We start from the raw sequence: 11,199 nt of genomic DNA, 5'->3' as shown, positions 1-11,199 counted from the left end.
CAGTTCACTTCCCCCCCCACCCCCCCCACCTTAGCTCTGATTCGGAACCCGTCCCACGAGACCATTCTTCGGGAAGAAATCCTCCACCTTTTAAACATAGGTGCCATAGAGCGGGTCCCAAAGGAGTTTTGCGGGAAAGGGTTTTACTCCAGGTACTTCCTGGTCACCAAGAAATCAGGGGGGTGGAGGCCAATCCTCGACCTAAGAGGTCTAAATCGCTTCATCCGCAAACAGCGCTTCAAAATGACCACGCTGGTCAAGATCATGCCAGCACTAAACAAAGGAGACTGGTTCGCAGTCCTAGATCTACAGGACGCTTATTTCCACATTTCGATCCATGTGGCACACAGGCGATTTCTCCGCTTTGTGGTAGGAAACGATCACTTCCAGTTCAAAGTACTCCCGTTTGGCCTTATATCAGCACCGAGGGTGTTCTCCAAGACACTAGCGGTGGTAGCGGCCCATCTACGCAGAATAGGAGTCGCAATTTTTCCTTACCTGGACGATTGTCTGATCAAGGGGCGCACCCACGCAGAGACCTCCCACATGGTGAGGGTCACGCTAGCTCTGTTCAAATCCCTCGGCCTTGTGGTAAACATAGAAAAATCCCGACTGCAGCCGGCGCAGACCCTTACTTTCATAGGAGCGCGGCTAAACTCTCTCGAGGAAAGAGTACATTTGCCGGTAGAGCGCTTCCAGGTCATAAAGGACCTAGTGACAACGGTTTTGCAGTCTCCTATGCTACCAGTCCGTGTATACCTGCAGCTCCTCGGTCATATGGCGGCTACCACAATCATCGTGCGGCACGCAAGACTAAATTTGAGGTGCCTGCAACACTGGCTGGCCACTGTGTACAATCCTGCCAGGCACAGCGTTCACAAAACGGTGGTGATACCCGTGCAGGTCAAGCAGTCACTCCACTGGTGGACCGACCCCAGCAACATGCTAGTAGGGGTTCCGTTTCACGCTACACAACCAGCAAGAGAGATAACCACGGACGCGTCTCTCCTGGGTTGGGGCGCCCACATGGGTACCCAAAAGGCGCAAGGCCTCTGGTCCCCAGCCGAGATGTTGTTGCACATCAACCTCCTCGAGCTGCGGGCAATATTTCATGCATGCAGGCGGTTCAAACGGCACATAAAAGGCACAACCACAAGGATTCTCACAGACAACATCGTAGCGATGTACTATGTGAACAGACAAGGCGGTGCTCGCTCCAGATCCCTTTGTGCAGAGGCAGTTCGACTGTGGAAATGGTGCATTCGGAACAACATTTCTCTCGTCGCTGCATACTTACCTGGTGCACAAAACACTATCGCAGATGCACTAAGCAGACATTTTTATCAGGACCACAAGTGGGAAATTCGTATGGATGTCCTCAGGCCCCTTTTCCACAGCTGGGGTCAACCGGACATAGACCTCTTTGCCACAAGGACCAACGCGAAATGCAGAGCTTACTGCTCCAGAGCGGGAGTGGGCATACACTCTCTGGGAGATGCGTTTCTCCTTCACTGGGGAATGTCACGGTTATATGCATTCCCTCCTGTTGTGCTCATTCCCAGGGTGCTAGAGAAGGCCATAATGGACAGCGCACGAGTGCTGCTCATAGCCCCGGCTTGGCCCAGACAACCATGGTATTCGACCCTCCTGCAGCTCTCGACTCGGATACCTTACCGATTCCCTCATCTACCGGACCTGCTGTCGCAACAGAACGGCTCCCTTCTCCATCCGAGGCTGGACACCCTTCACCTAACAGCAAGGATGATAGATGGTTCAGCTCATCGGAGATGCGTTGTTCAGACCAAGTAAAGCGCATCTTGCTGTATAGCAGGAAAGAATCGACTAGAAAGACCTATCTTTCAAAATGGTCGAGATTCACTCATTGGTGCGCTCCTAAAGATCTCGACCCCTTTCTTTCACCACTGAATATCATATTGGACTATATTCTCCAGCTGCAGATGGATGGTTTATCTATATCATCACTTCGAGTTCATGCAGCGGCGATTGCGGCCTTCCACATGCCCATCGAGGGGAAGTCAGTTTTTTCCCATCCTATGGTGGCGAGATTCTTTAAAGGCCTAGTTAACCTCAATCCACCGGTTAGGCCCCCGCCTCCGGAGTGGAGTCTGGACTTGGTCCTCGATGTTCTAACAAAAACCCCGTTTGAGCCTCTAGCAACCGCTCTGCTGCACCACCTTACAATGAAAGTACTTTTTCTCCTTGCTATAACGTCGGCACGAAGGGTGAGTGAGCTCGCAGCACTGATGGCATCGCCCCCATATACGGTTTTTTCTAAGGAGGCGGTAACATTGAGATCACACCCAGCCTTCCTACCGAAGGTCTGTACTGAGTTCCACATCAATGAACCGATCGTTCTGACATGCTTCTATCCAAAACCTCACACGTCGAGACGGGACGCCCTCTTGCATACTCTGGACGTCCGCAGGGCTCTAGCCTACTATATAGATAGAACTCGTGCTTTTAGAAAAACGGACCGTCTGATGGTCTCCACCATGGGGCACTCTAAAGGTCAAGCCCTATCTGCCCAACGTATCTCGAAGATTATCGTGTCGTGTATCACTACCTGCTACAGCATGGTTAAGAAACCGCTTCTATCACACCCTAGAGCCCATTCGACACGGGCGATGGCTACATCAACAGCCTTCGTCAGAGGGGTACCTTTACGCGACATATGTCGTGCTGCTACATGGTCTTCCAACATGACGTTCGCAAGACATTATGCAATAGTACAGCGCTTGGCTTCCGATTCGGCCCTAGCCTCAGCAGTGTTGCCAAGCCACGATGCTAGTGATTCCGTAGCCCACGTTTAGTGGATTACTGCTCCGGAGTCACCAGACGTGGAGCACCCACGGGGACTACCCGAAGAAGAAGAAGAGGTTACTCACCTTCGGTGCAGTAACGATGGTTCTTCGAGGTGTGTCCCTGTGGGTGCTCCACGACCCGCCCTCCTCCCCGCTACGGAATCTTCTTTATTATCTTTTTCAGATGGCGGTGAGAGGAACTGGCGGAGACCGGGTCGCGCGCGGCTGTTCAAAGGCGCGAACGCTACTCGCGCATGCGCGACCCGGTCGGCTACAGCTATGGCAAGCTCCGATTCGCGGCGCCGGGACCAGCCCGACACCAGACGTGGAGCACCCACGGGGACACACCTCGAAGAACCATCGTTACTGCACCGAAGGTGAGTAACCTCTTCTTCCACAGCATGGCACAAGTAACTAGTGTTGATAGTGGTGGTAGAGATCTGTGCCTTTCTTAAAGAGAAAATCACTCCCATTTTCTAGACAAAAGGCATAGCAATGTTGCAGGATCCTGCCAGACAGAGAGAGAGAAAGAGGGACTCCTTCAAAAGGCCAGATGTGCCTGGTGAGTCATTTGGGTGGAGATTATAAGAAAAAGAGAGACCTATTCTCTAGTTAGCTTGAATTGATCCACTGAATGAGGCAAGTCACAGTAAGGAATACAGGTCAGTCCTTGAAGTGAGAGTGAATTTGTTCACCTCGTTTATAATGGTTTAAAATGAGCTAAAGCTTAACAACCTACATTATACAGTACAATACAGTCTTCCAACAGCCCAGCGCACAGAAGAAAACATGCATGCATCCCAGGTCAAAGCAGGGGCACCTGCTGGACTATGTAACTGCAGAGTCTGGAGACATTAGCCACAAACATGATTCCAGAACAGGAGTGGCACCTTTCAAAGAATGGATGATGTGCATACTTGTAATGCTTTATTGCCTGGCAGAGGCCAGCTTAGCATTCAGCAGGCACACTCACAGGCTCTGAAAGATGTGTGGTCTGCCTCAGAACCAAGATAAAAATCTATCACACTGCTATATTCACCTTGCTCCTATATGAAGAACTTGCATCTTTACTGCCTAAGATCTATCTGCAACATCAAGTAGCAGGACAGGCTCCCCAACACTGATGTTCTGGAGAGATGCCAAATTCTTGGCACTGAGAGCATGCTCATAGGGTTGAACATGTGGTCCTGTATATTGAAAATGGTGGTCAACTGCCAAGTGAACATGGAAATCCCCTTTTGAGGTTGACCATCTTTCACGTATAAAGATACCTGGAGGGCCAACTTCAAGACATGCCAGATAAACATTAAAAACCTGGGAACTTGAGCACTGGAGAGACCCAGACATAACTGCTTTTGAGGAATGGCACATGAGATCTTTGCAGGAGAAAATCCTTTCTCCTTTGAGTGGTCCCCGTGGGTGCACCATTCTGGGTGCTGGTGTGTCCTTGTGTTGGTGACCAGAGACTTTTCTAGCAGTTTCTTCTGTGCCGCGCACACTCCGCAGCACCCCCTTGTGTCATTGGAATCCGTTAGGTGCGTGCATGGCACGGCTCCTCAGTTCCTTCTCTACCGTCCTCGGCAGCAGATGGAGCCTCTCTTTTCTCTTTGACTTCTGTGAAAATAATAGATAAAAAGCCATGTTAATCCCTACAGTTAACTCATCATCCAAGTTCTTTCAATCCCATTCTTCATCCTAGTCAGAAGTTTGAAGAAAAAAAAAGTTTTTTGTTACAGCATGCCTCATGGCCTGTTCCCCTGGCTTTAAGAGGTGCAAGATGTGCCGTGATGCTATGCCTGTTTCTGACGGGCACTCCAAGTGCATAAAGTGTCTGGGGGAGTCACATTAGACACACAAGTGCCCCCACTATTCTAAACTCACGGCAAGAACACACCGTGATTGCGCTAATAGGCTTAAGACACTCCTCTACGAGAAGTCCCTTCGACCATCGTCAGAGGACTTGGCCGCGGCTCCAAAACTGGCCTTCCAAAGTAAGGGTATGGATAAGGCTTATCCCTCTACCCACTCTGACCTCACGACATCGAAAACTGGTCTTTCCCCAGCCAGTTCGCTACCCTCGGCACTGACTGCCGCATGGGTCAGCACTGAGGATAGGCCTAGCACATCTGGTACGGCACCATCCAAAATGTCAGCACCGCACAAGAAAGCCCACTCGGAGCTGAAACAGAGACCATCGGCACCGCCCACAACTACGGCACCAGATACACCTACGGCACCAGCCGCACCGGACGGACTGGCAGGCCAACATAAGGACCGCTTGACACCGAAGCACCATACCAAAACGGCACTGGTATCCGTGCCAAAAAAGCCCCACACTGACATGCCTCCATCAGATCGCTTGGCACCAGTGCCGCCTCCGGCACTGACTAAGCCACACGCCTCGGCACCAATGGAAAGACAAGAGCGTTACCGATCCCCAGTGCGAAGCCACACGTCAACGGCACCGATTTCACCAGGTTCTTCCATACAGTCGGTGCGGTCCTGTAGGTCATCAAATGTTTCTCGGTCTCCCAGCAAGGGGGCACGGAATCAAGGAGTAGGTTTTCTTCCCAACACTGCCCACAGACTTCCCTCTTGGCAACCTGGTACAATATGCAGACCCTCCTCCTCCATCACTGTGGTATGCACAACAGTATGCTTACCCACCACCACCATACACCACTCAGTAGCAGCCATGGGAACCACATCCCAAGAAGAGCCACCATCTTGCCCCTTCTACCATCTATAGACCACCACTGGCCTCGCCTCCTATCACTACTTCGGTGACTGAGCCAAATTCTCCAGCTCATTCCAAAATATAGGACTCTCTTCCAGAAGTGGAGGATAGATCCCCCTTACACAATTCCTTATCATCTCCTGATGAGGCAGTCACAACCTAAGCTCCTCCATTCAGCGACCACACGAGAAAATTCCAAGACCTTTTCAAAAGAGTAGCCTTGGCGCAGGAGCGAGACCTTCAAGAGGTGCAAGTAAAGCAATATCAACTTTTACGCACACTACAACCTCTCACTACTTCCGAATAGCAGTCCCCATGGACCCCATGGCTATTATGGACCCTGCGGATAACATCTGGCAAACTCCTGCATCCATTACCCCAACAAACAAAAGGGCTGACCACAAATACTTTATAGCCCCTAAGGACATGGTCTTTCTTTTCACTCATCCCCCTCCAAACTCATGAGTTGTGGACTCTGTTCGACATAAGGGAAGACAGCCTAACCTCAGGACCACTCCACAGGACAGAGACCATGAAAAAGTCGACATCATGGGCCACAAGGTCTACTCTTCCACCACCTTGCTCCTTAGAGCGGCAAATTACATGGTGATGTTAGCGGACTATAACCATGCCAACTACTCCAAACTGCAAGATCTGGTTCAACACCTTCCAGAACACAAGAGACCAACTTTATTCAATATCATGTAGGAGGGTCACACCATCTCCTGTACTGCCCTTCAGTCCACGATGGATATAGCAGACACTGCGGCTCGTATTACAGCATCCGCAGTTGTACTCCGAAGGATCTCGTGGCTTCAGGCATCAGGAGTCCCGAGAGACTTCCAGCAGGAAGTCAAAGACTTACCCTTCGACAAGACCAACCTCTTCACAGCCAAGACGGACAAGTGTTACATGTTATGAAGACTCCCGTACCACCCCCAGGACCCTGGGAATGTACACTCCCCCCTTTAAAAGAACAAGGTACTCAACTTACCAGAGGCCCAGAGAGCCCTTCGGACAACAGACCAGATATGACTTCCATCAGAAACAAAGACTCCAATGTCGCAGACCCCGACGACAACACCAACAACAGTCCTCCGCAACCCACCCACCTGCAACCAAACAACAGATTTGAAAAATGTCGAGATCCAGAAAGCCACTCCTCCAACACTTGCACCCAGTCTTTCTCAATTCAACCACCCTCTCCGGGCCTTTTTCCATCAATGGACCCAAATCACATCAGACAAATGGGTCCTGGAACTGATCCAATATGGTTATGCCATCCCTTTCACTTCCTTGCCTCCTACCCACCCTCCCACCCCATCCCTCTTCAAGGTCCCATCTCACGAAACCCTTCTCCAACAAGAGTTTCGCACCTTCTACAACTGGGTGTCATAGAACAAGTGCCACCAGAATTCCAAGGTGGAGGCTTCTATTCAACTTACTTCCTAATCCAGAAAAAAAGTGGAAGATGGTGACCTATATTGGATTTGAGGAGACTCAACAAGTACATTGCCTACCACTGTTTCAAGATGGTGACCTTAGCAACAATCATCCCCGCATTGGATCAAGGGGACTGGATTTCGGCTCTCAACCTCCAGGATGCCTACTTCCACATCACGATTAATCCTGCTCACAGATGTTTTTTACAGTTTACGGTGGGCACCCAACATTACCAGTACTGAGTGCTCCCCCTTTGGCCTCTCAACTACCCCCAGGGTGTTTTCCAAAACTCTGGCAGTCGTAATGGCCTCACTTCAGCGTCAAGGGGTCATGATATTCCCATATTTGGACGACTGTCTCATAAAAGATTTGTCCCTTCAGGAAACTAAAGCCATGACCGACACCACTATGTACCTTCTGGTCAACCTGGGCTTTTCTATAAACCTCGCAAAATCTATGTTACTTCCAACCCAATTGGAGTTTATAGGGGCCCTCATTGACACGGTAGCAGCAAAAGCTACTCTGCCCGAACACAGATTCAACAGTATTCGTGACCTTATCATGAGTGCGCAATCAGCTCCTACCCTGACGGTACGCGAATGCCTCAAAATCCTTGGACACATGGCCTCTACAACATATGTCATCAAGTTGGCCAGACTCCTCATGAGGGGCTGCAGTCATGGTTGGTCACAACCTACAAGCCTTCCAGGGACCAACTCTCCAAAATAGTGTCTATTCCACCATGCATCCTCAATTCCCTTCATTGGTGGACAATTCTTCAAAACATGCTAGACAGTGTACCATTCCAGCGTCCTCCCCCCATGCTCACAGTGATGACAGATGCCTCACTTATGGGTTGGAGAGCCCATTTAGGGAACATCACAGCCCAAGGCAAATGGTTCTTCATGGAACAAACCTTTCATATCAACCTCCTCGAATTACGAGCCATCAGATATGCATGCCAACACTTTGAACCGTATATAGCTCACAAGTCCATTACCATCATGACAGACAACACCACCTGCATGTACTACATCAACCAGCATGGGGGGGGGGGGGGCACGGTCCCCATCCCTTTGCATGGAAGACATCAAATTATGGAATTGGTGTCTGGCACATCAAGTCACCCCAATAGCTTCTTACCTTCCTGGGGTACTCAACGTCACAGCGGATGCCATTAGCTGTACATTCTACGATCAACACAAATGGGAGATAGACAGGCATGCTCTTGCTCCACTGTTCTCTCAGTGGAGCCAACCAGACATAGACCTTTTAGCCACAAAAAACAACAGGAAGTGCCACCTCTACTGCTCCAGAGCAGCCTTAGGGAAACACTCCCTCAGAGATGCCTTTTCCATCAGGTGGGACGCTCCTCTCCTCTATGCCTTCCCTTCCTTTCCCCTCCTACACAGAGTCCTCAACAAGATCAGGACAGACCAAGCTCGGGTCATATTAGTGGCTCCGGCGTGGCCCAGACAGACATGGTATCCTTACCTTCACAAGATGGCAATGATAGACCTGTATCCCTTGCCACTCCATCATGACCTCCTGTCACAGAATTATGGGAGGACTCTCCATCCAGAACTCTACAAGCTTCATCTCCATGCCTGACTCCAGGATGCTGAAAATACCTGTTCAGAGCCGGCGAAAGAGATACTGATCAACAGTAGAAGACAATCCACCAGGAAAACATACCTATATAAATGGAATAGATTTTCTCACTGGTTTAATCATTTGCACATAACACGTCCAGAGTCCACTCCCCTCCCTATTTTGTTGGATTACTTATTATCCCTGAAACAGTCAGGCCTCACTCTTAGCACCATCAAGGTCCATGCTGCTGCCATAGCAGCTTTTCATCATCCCTCTGATCTGGTTTCCTTTCTTGCTAATCCGATAACAAAACGGTTCCTGAAGGGCCTGCAAAACACTTTCCCACCCATCCGCCCTCCGGTCCCTGTCTGGGATCTGAACCACATTCTAAAAAGACTGACAAAGCCACCATTTGAGCCTCTAGCCACCTGTTGTTGGTCTCATCTTTCCATGAAGGTGTCCTTCCTGGTCGTGATAACCTCCAGTAGGAGGGTGAGCAAACTCGCTGCCTTGATGGCTAAACCCCCATACACAGTGTTCATGAAGGACACAGTGATACTCCGACCCCACCTGAAGTTCCTCCCCAAAGTCCCTTCTCCCTTCCACGTCAACGAACTCATACACTTACCTGCCTTTTTTCCTAAACCACATGCCGATCCAGTTCAGGACGCATGGCACACTCTCGATGTCCGTAGAGCACTGGCGTTTTATGTGGACCGAACCATACCCTGGCGAGTCTCCCCTAGGCTGTTCTTGTCCTACACTGAATGATCCAAAGGACAAGCAGTTTCATCTCGGAGGATTTTGAAATGGATCATCTCCTGTATTCGAACATGTTATACATTATATGACAAAGACTTACCTGAAACTATCACAGCTCATTCCACCAGAGCGATGTCTTCCACAACTGCCTTCCTTAGCAACGTTCCTCTTCAAGACATCTGCAACGCTGCCACCTGGTCATCTGACCACACATTCATGCAACATTACGCTCTCTTCTCTTCAACTGCATCTCGAATGGGGTGGTGGGACAAGCAGTACTATCCAGAGTGACTACCACACAGCTCCAAACCCACCTCTACGAGCCAACAACTGCTCTGTAGTCACCCAGAGTGGAGCACCCACGGGGACCACTCGAAGGAGAAGAAAGAGTTACTCACCTTGTGCAGTAACAGTGGTTCTTCAAGATGTGTCCCCGTGGGTGCTCCACTACCCTCCCTCCTTCCCCTGATTTGGAGCCTTATGCTCCAATGGGTAGAGAAGGAACGGAGGAGCTGCGCCGTGCACACGCCTAACAGATTCCAACAACACAAGGAGGCGCTATGGGGCGTGTGCGGTGTGGTGGAAACTGCTAGAAAAGTATCTGGTCGCCGGCGCAAGGACGCACAAGCACCCAGAGTGGAGCGCCCATGGGGACACATCTCGAAGAACCACCATTACTGCATAAGGTGAGTAACTCTTTCTTCCCCAACAATAACTAGACTTGCAAGATATGTGACTGGATCAGACTTCTTTCCATGTGAAAAACCATAGAAATAAACCCAAAATTCAAGTTGATGCTACCAGAACACTTATCCCATCACAGTGGTGGAAGATTTCATCCATCTACTCACCATGATTTAAAGAACAGCTTCCACCAGCTCTCTAGATATAACATAGGGAACTGATGAGCCCTGAAAGTATAAAATCTCTGTGCTAATAACTGGAAAATGAATTTGAAGTGGATAGGCCAGTGGGGTTAGCATGGGAGAGGACACGTGAGGAGGTTAGACAGCTGTCCTCTCGAGCTGGGGGGGGCGGGATGCATAGGACTTTTGTCAGCTTATCCAACAAGTACATCATCAGCACCAACATCTGATAAACAAATAAATAATATAAAATTGTTGTTCCTTAGGGAAAGGGCTTTAAGTATGGAACTGTAATGTTTTCTACGTGCAGTCATGTAAGACCGGCCTCCAGGGGTGCTTGAAACCTCCCCAGTTTTATATATGACTCCCTTGTACATCAGAGAGTATCTCAGGCTTTTTTCACAGGCTATCATACTGAAAAAGGTTTAAACAACATTTTTTCCTCAGATTTGTTGCTTTGACATTTCTACCCCCAGTTCATATTTGTAGTGTCTGTTTTGTCACCAGATGTACAATTGTACATATCCTGGATTTATATTAATCTAATTTCACCATATGTCACTCACTGTGCACATATTTCCATATACAAATTCCAATTCTTGAAAGCTTTTAAGTAGGAACCAAAATTCAATTCTTTTTATCATTAAATTTGCTGTTTTAAGACAGCATAAGTCTTTCACACATTTTTGAAAAACAACTTGTAGGCCTGAATAGACCAACCCAGTCCAATAGTCCATTTGGTATTATACTGTATTTTGTCAGTAAAAGTGCCTGATGACAACAAGCCTAAAAATGCTGTAATATATTTAATTTTGCAGTATTATTGGAAGAGATCACAACCTAATTCCGAGCCGGTGATCAGTTTGTGCATGGACCATGAGGCATGATGGCTCTCACTATTTTATCCTGCCAAGTGTAACCACAAAGCCTCCTCTTATTTTTAGGAATATTTAATTCTTTCTAGAATCTCTGCCAA

General features: G+C 49.0%; 1 long non-coding RNA gene across 1 annotated transcript; it reads right to left on the bottom strand.

Annotated features, from left to right (window-relative positions):
• Positions 1-3,215: 3,215 nt before the first annotated feature.
• Positions 3,216-9,713, bottom strand: LOC112546000 (uncharacterized). The gene is made up of 3 exons (XR_012904500.1): positions 8,497-9,713; positions 6,554-6,671; positions 3,216-4,436 (listed from the first exon to the last, which is right to left on the bottom strand). It is a non-coding gene; the product is annotated as an uncharacterized LOC112546000 (long non-coding RNA).
• Between the last annotated feature and the right edge of the window lie 1,486 nt (positions 9,714-11,199).

This window comes from Pelodiscus sinensis, chromosome 6 (genome assembly GCF_049634645.1).
Source record: "Pelodiscus sinensis isolate JC-2024 chromosome 6, ASM4963464v1, whole genome shotgun sequence".
Taxonomy (NCBI): domain Eukaryota; kingdom Metazoa; phylum Chordata; order Testudines; family Trionychidae; genus Pelodiscus; species Pelodiscus sinensis.
Note: the sequence above shows the minus strand (reverse complement) of the source record. Positions and strands in the feature narration are given on the sequence as shown.